Genomic DNA, 16,335 nt, shown 5'->3' with positions numbered 1-16,335 from the left:
GTGTAGAGGGGTGTGTTGTGTGAATTTGATGAAGAATGGAGGTCTTTATATAGGGAAGGTAGGGGGGTTTAAGGTTCGGCCTTTGGGTGGGTTTGGGTGGGAAATTGGTTTTGAATTTTGAAGGTAGGTGGAGTTTATGAGGTAGGTTTATGGGGAAGAGTGGATGGATGTGCGTGGTGAAGAGGTGATGGGGAAGAGGGTTTGAGGTCAGTGGTGAAGAGGTGATGGGGAAGAGTGTTTATGGGGTTGTGTGAAAGAGAGTGGTGAGAAGAGGTGAGTGGAGGTAGGTGGGGATCCTGTGGGGTCCACAGATCTTGAGGTGTTCAAGGATTTACATCCCTGCACCTATTAGGCATGTAAAAATGCCTTTGTACCCAACTCTGGGCGTTCAGCGCCAGGTTGGTGGCCATTTTGGGCGTTCAACGCCCATTTGTGTGCCATTTCTGGCGTTGAACGCCAGAACCATGCCTGTTCTGGCGTTCAGCGCCCAGAAGCTGCCCATTTTGAGCGTTCAGCGCCAGAACCATGCTCTGTTCTGGCGCTGAACGCCAGACAGATGCTCCTCCAGGGTGTGATTTTTCTTCTGCTATTTTTGATTCCGTTTTCAATTTTTATATTTATTTTGTGACTCCACATGATCATGAACCTAAGAAAACATGAAAAACAATAAAAATAAGAATTAGATAGACATTGGGTTGCCTCCCAACAAGCGCTTCTTTAATGTCAAAAGCTTGACAGTGGGATCTCATAGAGCCTCACAGATGTGCAGAGCTTTGTTGAGACTCCCCAACACCAAACTTAGAGTTTGGATATGGGAGTTCAACACCAAACTTAGAGTTTGACTGTGGGGGCTCTGGTTGACTCTGCTTAAAATAATAATAATAATAATAGAGATCCTTTATACCACAGTATAGGGATCCCTGTGTGAGTAGAAGAAGAGGGAGAGACAAAGAATGTAATATAATGGAAGAAACACAACTGTGAGGAGGCTAGAGATGTGAGATGAGATGTTAGGATATGAATGAATAAATAGAATAAGATGGGGGGGATAATTTTCGAAAATTATTTTGAAAAAGAGTTAGTGATTTTTGAAAATAGTTTTTGAAAAATATTAGTAATTTTTGAAAATTAAGTTTTAAAATTAAAAATTAATAAATTAAAAAGAAATTTTGAAAAAGGGAGAAGATATTTTCGAAAATGAGAGAGAGAGAGTTAGTTAGGTAGTTTTGAAAAAGTTAAGAAACAAACAAAAAGTTAGTTAGTTAGTTGAAACAAATTTAAAAATCAATTTTGAAAAGATAAGAAGTTAGGAAGTTAGAAAAGATATTTTGAAAAGATATTTTTGAAAAAGATAAGATAAGAAGATATTTTTGAAAAGATATGATTGAAATTAGTTTTAAAAAAGATTTGATTTTTAAAATCACAATTAATGACTTGATTCATAAGAAATCACAAGATATGATTCTAGAACTTAAAGTTTGAATCTTTCTTAACAAGCAGGTAACAAACTTCAAATTTTTTGAATCAAAACACTAATTGATTATGTTATTTTCGAAAATTTGATATATAAAAATAATAAAAAGTTTTTTGAAAAATATTTTCGGAATTTTCGAAAATAACTAAGAATTTTGAAAAAGATTTGATTTTTGAAAAAGATTTTGAAAAAGATAAGGTTTTCAAATTGAAAATTTGATTTGACTCATAAGAAACAACTTGATTTTAAAAATTTTTGAAAGAGTCAACTCAAATTTTCGAATTTGATGAGAGAAAAAGGGAAAGATATTTTTTTTTATTTTTGAATTTTTATGATGCAAGAGAGAAAAACACTAAAAAGATGCAATGCATGAAATTTTTAGATCAAAACATGTGATGCATGCAAGAATGCTATGAATGTCAAGATGAACACCAAGAACACTTTGAATGTCAAGATGAACATCATAGACACAATTTTGAAAAATTTTTAATGCAAAGATAACATGCAAGACACCAAACTTAGAATTCTTTAATGCTTAGACACTAAGAATTCAAGAATGCATATGATAAACATGAAAAGACACAAAACAAAAAATCATCAAGATCAAACAAGAAGACTTACCAAGAACAACTTGAAGATCATGAAGAACACTATGAATGCATGAAATTTTCGAAAAATGCAAGATGCACATGCAATTGACACCAAACTTATAACATGACTCAAGACTCAAGACTTAAACAAGAAACAGAAAAATATTTTTGATTTTTATGATTTTCTAATTTTTTTGGATTTTTCGAAAATTATATGAAAAAGAAAAAATAAGGATTCCAAAATTTTTAATATGAATTCCAGGAATCTTGCAATGTTAGTCTAAAGCTTCAGTCCAGGAATTAGACATGGCTCACTAGCCAGCCAAGCTTTCAAAGAAAGCTCCAGTCCAAAACACTAGACATGGCCAATGGCCAGCCAAGCTTCAGCATTTAACACCAGAGTATATTGCTCTTGATAACAAATTGCTGCTCATCATTTATCAAGTATGTAACTTACCTCTGATGGTTTGGAAACCTCAGTCCAAAAGAATTTAGACATGGCTTTACAGCTAGCCAGGCTTCACGTGCTTCATGAAACACTAGAATTCATTCTTAAAAATCTTGAATAAAATTTTTGAAAACATTTTTATTTTTTTTTCGAAAACAGATGAGAGATTTTTGAAAATATTTTTGAAAGATTTTTTTGAAAACAAAACGAAAAGAAAATTACCTAATCTGAGCAACAAGATGAACCGTCAGTTGTCCAAACTCGAACAATCCCCGGCAACAGCGCCAAAAACTTGGTGTTGTTGCCGGATCCAAACTTGGCACTGATGTTACCGGACCAAAAGCTTGCCGAAAACTCAAACAATCCCCGGTAACGGCGCCAAAAACTTGGTGCACGAAATTGTGATGTCCAGGCTCAAACTATTCCTGGTACGTGAGCAACTTGGTACGCGTAATCGTGATTACACATTCATAATATGTCACAACTTGCAAAAATGGAAGGAACACAAGAAACCAAGGAGATGACCAGCGAACAATGACGCGAGCGCATGGCTCACGCGAACACGTGGATTGGAATCTGCACGAACGACGCGAACGCGTGACAAGGAAAATTGCTGAATGACGCGATCGCGTGGACAACGCGTACGCGTGACCTACGCGATCTGCAGAAATTACAGGATACGCTGGAGATAATTCTGGGCCGCGTTTTAACCTAATTTTTAGCCCAGGAACACAGAATAAAGCAAGGGAATATGCAGAGACTCAACATGCATCCACACATATTCAGATTCAGTGAGATTAGGATTACTCTTAGTTTTAGATCTGAATCTAGATTAGTTTACATTGATAGTTTTATGATTTTTTTACTTTGGATTGTAGATGTTAAAGAGCCATTACCTCCGTGAAGACATCACTTTAGTTTGTTTCCTTATTCCTTTACTCTTTTTAGTTACTCATTGACCCTATTCAAATAATTATGTTGCGTTTTGAATTTATTAATATATAAATTTATTCTTATTTTTAATTAATTTCAATTCTCTATTTTATTTTATTTAATTATGTCTTCTTATATTTTTATGATTATTAAATCCATGTCAATGGAGTAGAAATTCCACTTGACATGAGGGTTAATTAAGAGGAGACACTTGAGTTGGAATGCTCAAGTGCTTAGTTACATTGGACGTTGTAGGCTAATTCTATACCTACTAACACTAGACCTCCCCAAGGGAGAGGACTAGGAATTGTGGGTAAGAGTTAGTTCAATTACTATACTTTCCCTTATTCAGTAAGGGTTAACCAAGTGAAAACAACAACCTCTTTACACTACACTTGAGAAGATTCCAACAAGGATAGAACTTCCAATTAATTATTCCCCAGTCAAGACCTTTTAATATTAATAATAATTCTTAGTTTATTGCTTTAATTTACAATTACTTTTAATTACTCATTATCCAACTTAAACTTTCTGAAAATTTTCTGATTAATAAATTAGCATTCTTTCCTGCAACTCGTTGGGAGACGACCTAGGACTCATACTCCCAGTATTTTTATTTCTAAAATTCGTGACAACCCTTTTTAAATTGGTGAGGCAGATCTTAGCTGGTTAAGAGCTATACGTGCAACGCTGTTCTCTTATTTAAAATCTCTTAATTCGTTAACTTCTGCCACGCATCAATTTTTGGCATCGTTGCCGGGGAGTTGCAATAGTGTGCTAAATTATTAATTAATGTACATATTTTTATTTTTATTTGCATATTTTATTTTTATTTCTGTTACCATGAGCTTCATGTCTTTCTCATTGAATGACGCGTTCATTGCCTGATCCGAGTTTAGTCCCATTTGACCTTGAAATTGAAAGAACTCTTTCACATATTAGACGAACTCGACGTCGGTTAGCCTCTGAGGGTGGTGAAGTGATTGTAATCGATTCACCAGTCTCATCTGAGAGCGAATCTGAATCGCCATCTGAGAGCGAGACAAGCTCATTTTCTACTGATTCAGTTGATTCACGTGCAGGTGACATGGCAAAACCTAGGAGAATTACTCTCCAGGAGGCAGGAGCCCCAAACTTCACTCTGCAACCGTATCAAGTGCGTCATCCAAATCTGGCTACAGATTTTGAACTGAAGGCTGCACTAATCAACTTGATGCCCAAGTTTCATGGCTTACCTGTTCAAGAGCCTATCAAGCACCTTAGGGATTTCCAGACAGCCTGTTCTACTGTTAGGCGTCATGGTGCAGATGAAACTTCTATTCTGTTAACCGCTTTCCCATTTTCTCTTGAGGGAAAGGCGAGGGAGTGGTACTACACTCAACCTGAAGCGACTGTTACTAACTGGGATACGCTTAGAAGAGAACTTTTGGAAAAATACTTTCCGGCTGAAGTTACTGATAGATTGAGGAAGGAGATTTCAAAGATTATTCAAGGCAAATCCGAGACTCTTTACGAATATTGGGAGCGCTTCAACAATCTCCTGAACGCATGTCCCCATCACATGATTGATAGACTAGTATTGATCAGCTACTTCACTCAAGGCATGAACCCCCTGATGCGTGAGCATCTTTCCTATCTTTTTCTAGTGAATTTGCATCTAATTTGTTAAATTTAATAAAGAATTAATTATCTTTTAGCCAATATGGATGCTATTTTGAGTCTTTTGCAATTTTGTTTATTTTAGGTAGCATTCGGCGGAATTTGATGGAGTTTCTGCAGCACAAGAATCAAAGGAGATGGCAGTGAGGAGCGACGCATACGCGTGACTGACGCGTACGCGTGATTTGGAGCTTTCCATGCCGACGCGTGCGCGTGACTGACGCGTACGCGTGATTTGAAGATTTGCACAGCGACGCGTGCACGTGACCGACGCGTACGCGTGACTGACACGTACGCATGACATGCGCCACGTGCAAAAGACGCAGAAAAACGCTGGGGGCAATTTCTGGGCTGTTCTAACTCAGTTTTCAGCCCAGAAAACATAGATTAGAAGCTGCAGAATGGACAAAACATGTGGTCCCCACCCATCAATTGAAGACTTGTCAATTAAATTCAAATTTAAATTCAAATATTATTTTTAGGAAAAGATATTATTCTAGTTTTAGATAATAGATTTTAAATTATTAGTATTAGTTATAAAAAGGATCCCAATTAGTTAACAGGGAGACCACCACAACATTATACCAATTCCAATTTACAATCCTAGTTTTTTACTCTGAACTATGAGCAACTAAACCTCCACTGTTAAGGTTAGGAGCTCTGTCTATTTGTATGGATTGATTTTATTGTTTTTTCTATTTTAATTTATGCATGGATTTATAATTTAAGAATTGTTTTCGCTCTTTATCTTATGAATTTGGGTGGAACGGAAGTATGACCCTCTTTCTATTTGAGTTCTTGTATAACTTGGAAAAGCTCTTTACTTGAACAATAGTTTGAAAACATATTCTCCTAAATTTTAATTATCTGGATTTAACGGGATACGTGACATATAATCCTTTTATTTTTGGGTAATTAGAATTTTTGTGGCATATAAACTAGAATTTGATCATGTAGCTTCTAATTGGAATTAATTGACCAAGGAATTGGCAGTTAATGAATTTTAGAGGATACTAGAAAGGTTTAAGGAATTAGGGTCTAGTCACATATAGTTTGCCATAAATTAAATCCTACATAATTAAAATAGTTAGTAAGAAAAGTTAATCCAGAAAAATAGATAACTCTGAAGCCTTAACTATCTTCTCCATATTTTATTCCCAAATTAATCTATTTCCCTGTCTACTTTTTAATGCTCTTTGAATATTCAAACACTATTTTCTATTTGTCTAACTAAGCCTATCAAATACTATTGTTACTTAATCCATCAATCCTCGTGGGATCGACTCTTAGTCACGTAAGGTATTACATGGTACGATCCGGTGCACTTGCCAGTTAGTTTGTGGACTTTAAATTCCGCACCAAGTTTTTGGCGCTGTTGCCGGGAATTGATTGTGATTAACAACTACTCATTGTTTGATTTCTTAGATTAGATAATTTTTTTTTAATTAGTTTTATTTTATTATTATTAATTTTTGTTTCTTTATTTGTTTATTTTATTCCCGTAATTTTTTCTTTTCTTCGTCCTTTCTTTCTTTCATTCGTACCACCCGCCCCTGTTTCCTTTTTTTTATTTTCTTTTACCTTCGTTTTCTTTTTAAATTTTTTTTATTTCACTTTCGTTTCTGTTCTTTCATTATTTTTTTATTTTATTAGTTTTATTGGATCCAATTTTTTTATTTTTTTTTCAAACCTTCTTTCGTCTTTTTCTTTTATTTATTTTATCTTATTTCATTTTCGTTTTTCTTCTTTATTTATTTATTTTTTTTATTTTTATTTTTCTATTTTATTAGTCTTATTTAAATTTCAGCTTTAACTCTTAAAATTTTGCTCAATTATTTTTTTTAATTTCTGAAATTAAGTTTGGTGCCACCTAGTGATTTTGTTTTAATTTACTTATCTATACTAAAAAAAATTGAAAGTTTTAATTTTTTTTAGTTGTTTTATTTTATTATTTTACACAGGTTACCTCACAGGGACTTCTCTGCACTCTGACGTAGAGAGTCTCATCTTTTCTTGTCTTCTGTTTGTTTATGCACAGAAACAGAGATAAAGAACATCTCTTAGACTTTGATCCTGAACCTGAAAGAACTTTCAGGCGGCGTTTGCAACAAGCAAGACTTTACAAGGCTGCAGAATCCACTATGGATCCTAATAATAATGCTAATGCCAATGTGGCAAATCCAAATGAGAATGAGCAACAAAGGAGAGTACTTGGATCTTACTCTGCTCTTACTGCAGATCTTTATGGAAAAAGCATTGTGGTGCCTCCTATACCTGTAAACAACTTTGAGTTGAAGCCACAATTGGTCACCCTGGTGCAACAAAACTGCCAATATCATGGACTTCTTCATGAAGATCCAAATAAGTTTATATCTGATTTTCTGCAGATTTGTGATACTGTAAAGACAAATAGAGTGAACCCAGAGGTGTACAAACTCATGCTCTTCCCGTTTGCTCTGAGGGATAAAGCAAAGCTATGGCTAGATTCCCAATCCAAGGAGAGTTTGGATACTTGGGACAAGGTTGTTACTGAGTTTCTTACTAAATTTTTCCCACCAAAGAAGCTGACTAAGCTTAGGTTGGAGGTTCAGACCTTCAGGCAGAAGGAGGGTGAAACTCTTTATGAAGTTTGGGAGAGATACAAGCTACCGACTAGCCAATGCCCTCCGGACATGTTCTCCAAATGGACCCAACTAGATATCTTTTATGAAGGCTTGGGTGAGATGTCCAAGATGAGCTTAGATACTTCTGCAGGCGGTTCACTGCACAAGAAGAAGACACCAGAGGAGACTATTGAGCTGATTGAATTGGTTGCAAGGAACCAATATTTATACTCATCTAACAGGAATCCTGTGAACTCTAAGACCTTTCAGAAGAGAGGCATGCTAGAAGTGGAAACTGTTAATGCTCTTCTTACTCAGAACAAGCTTATGTCCCAGCAGATAAATCTACTTACTCAACAGATAGGTGGCATGCAAGTCTCAGCTATCAGCACTCAAAATCCACCCCAAGAGACCTCCTATGACATGGCAGGTAACTTTGTGCAAAATGATAATTATGATTATGCTCAACCTTCTTCTGAACAGGTCAATTACATGGGGAGTGGTCCTAGGAATCCCTACAATGATCCATATTCCAAGACATACAATCAGGGGTGGAGGAATCACCTAAATTTTGGATGGAGGGACCAACCTCAGAGACCTCAGAACTTCAACAATAATTTTCAGGGCGGTTTCCAACAGAACAATTACAACAACTGCCAATTTCAGTCTCAGCAGCAACAACCACCTCAGCAGGCAAACTCTAAATCCCAAGAAGATTCTAATTGGGAGCTGATGAGGAGTTTTATGCAGGAAACCAGAGCCTCCATTAGAAACTTAGAAGTGCAGATGGGCCAACTAAGCAAGCAAACACCTAAGAGGTCTGCAAGTACATTTCCAAGTGATACAGTGGTGAACCCAAGAGAAGATTGCAAGGCTATTCAGTTGAGAAGTGGTAAAGTAGCTAGCTCTGAGACTAGGACCAATGAAGAGCTAGTTGAAAAAGAAGCTCTAGAGGTGAAGAAGGGAGATGTAGAGCACGCCCCTCCTAAACGTGCAGACAACCCGTTTTCTGACTCTCTTGACACTTATTCTACCTTGCCAAAGGCTCTTGAATACAAGCCAAAAATGCCATATCCTTAGAGGCTTCAAAAGGCGTCCAAGGAAAAGCAATTCTCAAAATTTTTAAATGTCTTCAAGAAGCTGCAGATCAACATTCCTTTTGTAGAGGCTCTGGAGAAAATGCCTCTCTATGCAAAATTTATGAAAGAATTGTTGACTCACAAGAGGAATTGGAAGGAACAAGAGACAGTGGTGTTAACCAAGGAATGTAGTGCCATTATTCAACACACCCTTCCTGGGAAGATGCCAGACCCAGGAAGTTTTGTCATTCCTTGCACCATTGGAGATGTCGGCATTCAGAGAGCCTTATATGATCTTGGAGCTAGCATCAATCTAATGCCACTTTCAGGCATGAAAAAGCTTCAAATTGAGGAGGTAAAACCCACTCGTATTTCTCTTCAACTTGATGATCTTTCTATTAAATTACCTGTGGATGTTGTTGAAGATTTACTTGTGAAAGTAGGACCATTTATCTTCCCTATTGATTTTGTTATATTAGACATGGAAGAGGAGGTAAAACCCTCTATTATACTTGGTAGACCCTTTTTAGCTACAGGTAGAGCTCTGATTGATGTGCGAAAGGGTGAATTAACCCTGAGGGTCAATGAAGAACAGGTGGTCCTAAATGTTTTTGAAGCCCTCAAGCACCCTAATGATTCTGAGGGGTGTATGAAAATAGATGTTATTGAACCACTTGTTCAAGAAGTACTGGAAGCTGAGGTACTTGATGATGTTCTGGATCCTATTTCTGAGTATGAATTAGTTGAAGTTGATGATTCACCACCCCAAAAGGAGCTGATGAACACGCCAATAAAGGAAGAGGAAGTCCCCAAGCTTGAGCTCAAACCTTTGCCTCCTTCTCTGAAATATGTGTTCTTGGGTGGAAATGACTCATATCCAGTCATTATTAGCTCTTCTCTGAAGCCTGAAAAAGAATAGGCGCTTGTTTCAGTGCTCAGGAGCCATAAAATAGCTCTTGGGTGGACCATTAGTGACTTGAAGGGGATTAGTCCAACCTAGTGTATGCACAAGATCCTCCTTGAAGATGATGCTAAACCAGTTGTGCAACCACAAAGGAGACTTAATCTAACTATGAAAGAGGTGGTCCAAAAAGAGGTAATAAAATTATGGGAAGCATGTATTATTTACCTTATTTCTGACAGCCCTTGGGTAAGTCCTGTGCAGGTAGTTCCCAAGAAAGGAGGGATGACAGTGATCAAGAATGAAAAGAATGAGCTTATTCCTACAAGAACAATCACAGGATGGAGAATGTGCATAGATTATAGGAGGCTCAACACTGCTACAAGGAAGGATCATTTCCCCCTGCCTTTCATTGATCAGATGCTTGAGAGGTTAGCTGGTCATGCTTTTATTGTTTTCTAGATGGATATTCTGGATATAATCAAATTGCAGTGGACCCTCAAGATCAAGAGAAGACAGCATTCACATGCCCCTTTGGAGTATTTGCTTACAAGAGAATGCCATTTTGACTTTGTAATGCTCCAGCAACTTTTCAGAGGTGTATGCTTTCAATTTTTTCTAATATGGTTGAAAAGTTTATTGAAATATTTATGGATGACTTTTCTGTTTTTGGTAATTCTTTTGAATCCTGCCTTAAACATTTATCTCTTATCTTGAAACGGTGTCAAGAATCAAACCTTGTTTTAAATTGGGAAAAATGTCATTTTATGGTTACAGAAGGCATTGTTCTTGGACACCAGATTTCAAGTAAGGGGATTGAGGTAGACAGAGCAAAGGTGGAGGTAATTAAAAAATTACCACCACCAACTAATGTTAAGGAAATTAGGAGTTTCTTGGGTCATGCAGGATTTTATAGAAGATTTATAAAGGATTTTTCTAAAATTGCTAAACCATTGAGCAACCTGTTGGTTGTTGATGTTCCTTTTATCTTTGATTCTGATTGTCTGCATGCCTTTGAAACTCTGAAAGCAAACCTTACCTCTGCTCTCATTATAGCTCCCCCTGACTGGGATTTACCATTTGAATTAATGTGTGATGCTAGTGATTTTGCTATAGGAGCAGTTTTAGGACAGAGGCATGGTAAGCTTGTACATGTCATTTACTATGCCAGTCGTGTGTTAAATGATGCTCAAAAGAATTACACAACTACAGAAAAGGAATTATTAGCTGTTGTGTATGCTGTTGATAAGTTTAGGTCCTATTTACTTGGTTCTAAGGTTATTGTTTATACTGACCATGCTGCTTTGAAGTACCTTCTAACTAAACAGGATTCTAAACCAAGATTAATCAGATGGGTGTTGCTCCTTCAGGAGTTTGATATTGAGATAAAAGACAGGAAAGGGTCAGAAAATCAAGTAGCTGACCATCACTCCAGAATTGAGCCTGAAGTAGGAAAACAACCACCTACAGCTGTAACTGAGACGTTTTTGGATGAGCAATTGTTCTTCATTCAGCAGGCTCCATGGTTTGCAGACATTGCCAATTATAAGGCCATGAATTTTATCCCAAGGGAGTACAGCAGGCAACAAGTAAAGAAGCTATTGACTGATGCCAAGTACTATATTTAGGAGGAACCATACCTTTTTAAAAGGTGTTCAGATGCTATAATCTGGAGATGTGTCCCAGATGAAGAAACACAACAGATTCTTTGGCATTGTCATGGTTCTTACTATGGAGGCCACTTTGGTGGTGAAAGGACAGCTACAAAGGTCCTTCAGAGTGGGATTTATGGCCGACTCTCTTCAAAGATTCAAGAGAATTTGTGAAGCACTGTGACAGATGTGCAAAGGCCACGAATCTCCCTGCCAACCATGAAATGCCATAGCAGGGGATTCTTGAAGTAGAGTTATTTGATGTGTGGGGTATTGATTTCATGGGACCTTTCCCACCCTCACATTCAAACAACTACATTTTAGTGGCGGTTGACTATGTGTTCAAGTGGGTGGAAGCTGTGGCTCTACCCACCAATGATGCCAAGGTGGTAATGAGCTTTCTTCAAAGATATATCTTTAGCCGGTTTGGTGTTCCAAGGACACTCATTAGTGATGGTGGAAGCCACTTCTGTAACAGACAGCTGGACTCTCTTCTTCATAGATATGGAGTCCATCATAAAGTGGCAACCCCCTATCACCCGCAGACAAGTGGACAGGTTGAAGTTTCAAACAGGGAACTTAAGAGGATTCTAGAGAAAATCGTCAGTGTTTCAAGAAAGGACTAGTCTAGGAAGCTTGATGATGCTCTCTGGGCATACCGGACAGCGTACAAGACTCCAATTGGCATGTCCTCATATCAGTTGGTCTATGGCATAGCCTGTCACTTGCCAGTTGAGTTAGAGCACAAGGCTTACTGGGCAATCAGGTACCTGAATCTTGATTCAGAAGCTACAGGAATTAAGCGGATGCTTCAGTTCAATGAGCTTGATGAATTTAGATATTCAGCTTATGAGAATGCCAAGCTCTATAAGGAAAGAACCAAGATGTTTCATGACAAGAAGATTGCCATCAGAGTCTTTGAGCCAGGACAGAGAGTGCTTCTGTATAATTCAAGGCTAAAATTCTTTCCCGGGAAGCTGAAATCCCAGTGGTCAGGACTGTTTGTGGTTACCAGAGCTTCACCATATGGTCATGTGGAAATACAGGAAGAGAATTCCGACAGGAAGTTTACAATGAATGGCCAGAGGTTGAAGCACTATCTTGGAGGTGAGATTGATCGCCAGAGGTCCACTCATCTGCTGAAATAGCAGAACTGGCCGTCAAGCTAGTGACGCTAAAGAAGCGCTTGTCGGGAGACAAGCCGATAATTTCGTATCCTTATTAGCTATTTTTCGTAGTAGTAGTTTTCTTCCCTATTTGATTTTTACTAAATTTTTACTGTTTTTCAAATCATGCAGCTATCTTAGAACAGAAACCGGACAATAAAAAAAAATGAGCACACGATGCGCAAGCGTCGCTGACGCGTACGCATCATATGTGTGTTCGTGAAAAATAAAATTTGACAGAGAGTTACGCGGGAGTGGCGCAGGAATGGTGCCTTGCACACAAACTTGCCCACGCGTACGCGTCTATGACGCGTCCGCGTCACTTACGATTTTGGCACTCCACGCGTCCGCGTCAAGCACGCGCACGCGTGGATGAGTAAAATCAGTGTAAAAGGTGTTTTGGCCAGAGAGTTATGCTGGTGTAGGGCTGGAACTATGCTGGGCGCACAAGCCCCACCACGCAAACGCGTCCCTGACGCGTTTACGTCATTTTTCCATCCTGGCCATCCATGCGTACGCCTCTCCGACGCGTACGCGTCACTTGAAATTCATGCGATCCACGCTTACGCATGCCTTACACGTCCACGTCGCATGCGACGCCCAATTAAACTACCTCAGCACCTGATTTCAAATCATCCACCTCCCCAAATCCTAATTCTCTCTTGTTCTTTTATCCTTTTATTCTTCTTTTATCTTACTATTTGTTTTTATTTTCAGTTCTTCTTTGCTTGAGGACAAGCAAACCTTTAAGTTTGGTGTTGACGCTTCGCTTATGGGTTTGCTGTCTAATTTTATGGCATCAAAAACGGAGGCGAATCATCTTCACTGAGGAGCACAACCTGAAGAATAAAACGACCGCTAGGATAACTAAGGTGGTTGAGTTCCTTTCATTCTATATTCCTTCCCGCTTTTACTATGTTATGTTCGAGTTTTCTGCTATTTTGCTTTGTTTGTTGCATGATCCTTTATTAGTTAGAATCCTAGGTCTAGTTTAGTTTTCTCTTAATTGCTTTAATTCTGAAAAGAGGTCTCATGCATTACTCACTGAACTTGAATTCAAATAAAAAAAATTACAGAAGTGATGTATTGCATGAGAAATTGAGTTAATTTTAAGAGTAGTCTTATTTACTTAAATGTGGTGGTATTTTCTGTGATTCTGAATGCATGACTTGAATAGTGCATATTTTTTATAGTGAAGTTTATGAATGTTAAAATTGTTGGCTCTTGAAAGAATGATGAAAAAAAAGAAATGTTATTAATAATCTGAAAAATCATAAAATTGATTCTTGAAGCAAGAAAAAGCAGTGAAAAATACGAAGCTTGCGAAAATATATATATAAAAATAATATATAAAATAATTGCTTGTGGTGTGAAGGTGTCAAGTGAAAAGCTTGAGACTGAGCGGTTAAAGTTGTGGTCCAAAGCAAAAAGAGTGTGCTTAAGAGCTCTGGACACCTCTAACTGGGGTCTCTAGCAAAGCTGAGTCACAATCTGAAAAGGTTCACCCAGTTAGGTGTCTGTGGCATTTATGTATCCGGTGGTAATACTGGAAAACAAAATGCTTAGGGTCACGGCCAAGACTCATAAAGTAGCTGTGTTCAAGAATCAACATACTAAACTAGGAGAATCAATAACACTATCTGAATTCTGAGTTCCTATGGATGCCAATCATTATGAACTTCAAAGGATAAAGTGAGATGCCAAAACTATTCAGGATTGCAGTTGTAAACCCCACTATAAGAAGAGGCATGAGCTTAATCGAACTCTCATTCTCACGCAAATTCACATCCTAAGCTTATATTAGTTTTGGCTGCTTGAGGACAAGCAACAGTTCAAGTTTGGTGTTGTGATGCGTGAGCATCTTTCCTATCTTTTCCTAGTGAATTTGCATCTAATTTGTTGAATTTAATAAAGAATTAATTATCTTTTAGCCAATATGGATGCTACTTTGAGTCTTTTGCAGTTTTGTTTATTTTAGGTAGCATTTGGCGGAATTTGATGGAGTTTCTGCAGCACAAGAATCAAAGGAGATGGCAGCGAGGAGCGACGCGTACGAGTGACTGACGCGTACGCGTGATTTGGAGCTTTCCATGATGACACGTGCGCGTGACTGACGCATACGCATGATTTGAAGATTTGCACAGCGATGCGTGCGCGTGACCGACGCGTCCGCGTGACTCGCGAAAAAGACCATCGACGCGTACGCGTGACTAACGCGTATGCATGACATGCGCCACGTGCAGAAAACACAGAAAAACACTGGGGGCGATTTCTGGGCTGTTCTAACTCAGTTTTCAGCCCAGAAAACACATATTAGAAGCTGTAGAATGGACAAAACATGTGGTCCCCACCCATCAACTGAAGACTTCTCAATTAAATTCAAATTTAAATTCAAATATTATTTTTAGGAAAAGATATTATTCTAGTTTTAGATAATAGATTTTAAATTATTAGGATTAGTTATAAAAAGGATCCCAATTAGTTAACAGGGAGACTGATAAACCACTATTTTATAGTTTATCTTGTACTCAATTGAGTGGTTTTTATCAATTCTTTATCCACTTATTCATACTATTCGCATGTTTTACATTTTCCTTCCTGATTTTGTGCTATGATTGAAAACATGTTTCTTTGATCTTATATTTTCTTATTATTAATCCTCTCTTATTACCATTAGATGCCTTGATATGTGTGTTAAGTAATTTCAGAGATTACAGGGCAGGAATGGCTCAGAGGATGGAAAGGAAGCATGCAAAAGTGGAAGGAATACAAGAAGTTGGAGAAATTGCTAAGCTGTCCAGCCTGACCTCTTTGCACTCAAACGACTATAACTTTAGCTACAGAGGTTCAAATGATGCGGTTCCAGTTGCGTTGGAAAGCTAACGTCCAGGGCTTCGATTTGATATATAATATGCCATAGTTTCCCTGACGCTAGGCAACGCGAACGCGTGCTCCACGCAGACGCATCGCAGTGACGAAAAATCAGCGTGTTTGAATTCGCAACCAGCGAATTCTGGGCTGTTTCCAACCCAGTTTGCGGCCCAGAAAACACATATTAGAGGCTATAAAGTGGGGGAATAGATCCATTCATAATCAAGCTCACAATTCACAATTTTAGAAGTAGATGTAGTTCTTAGAGAGAGAGGTTCTCTCCTCTCTCTTAGGATTTAGTTTTACGATTTAGGATTATTTCTTCTTCATCACAAGTTCAATGTTCTTTTTATTTATTTTCCTAATTTAATTTATGAACTCTTCCATGTTACATTTGATATCTTTATTAGTGCTAATTGAGGTATTTCAGAATTATGATTGCTTTCTTTTATTTATTATATAAATAATTTAGATTTTTCCCTTTTGGCTTTGGTTGAGTCATTGGAGACTCTTGAGTTATCAAACTCATTGTTGATTGAAAATTGGAATTCTTCAAGAATTAATTCAAGTTCCCCTAACTCTAACTTTTCCCAAGGAAAGACTAGGACTTGAGGAATCAGAATTAATTCATCCACTTAACTTACCTTCATAGTTAGAGATTAACAAAGTGGGAGAAAAATCTAATTCTCATTACAATTGATAAGGATAACCAGGATAGGACTTCCAGTTTTCATACCTTGCCAAGAGTCTATTTTATAGTTATTTATTTTATTCTTATTATCATTCAACATACTGCTTCCTTACTTTCAAAACCCCCAATTTACAAGACTCATAACCAATAATAAGAACATACCTCCCTGCAATTCCTTGAGAAGATGACCCGAGGTTTAAATACTCGGTTATCAATTTTAAAAAGGGGTTTGTTACTTGTGACAACCAAAACGTTTGTGTGAAAGGAC

The sequence above is a fragment of the Arachis ipaensis genome, chromosome B07 (assembly GCF_000816755.2).
Source record: "Arachis ipaensis cultivar K30076 chromosome B07, Araip1.1, whole genome shotgun sequence".
In the NCBI taxonomy this organism is placed as follows: Eukaryota; Viridiplantae; Streptophyta; class Magnoliopsida; order Fabales; family Fabaceae; genus Arachis; species Arachis ipaensis.
Note: the sequence above shows the minus strand (reverse complement) of the source record.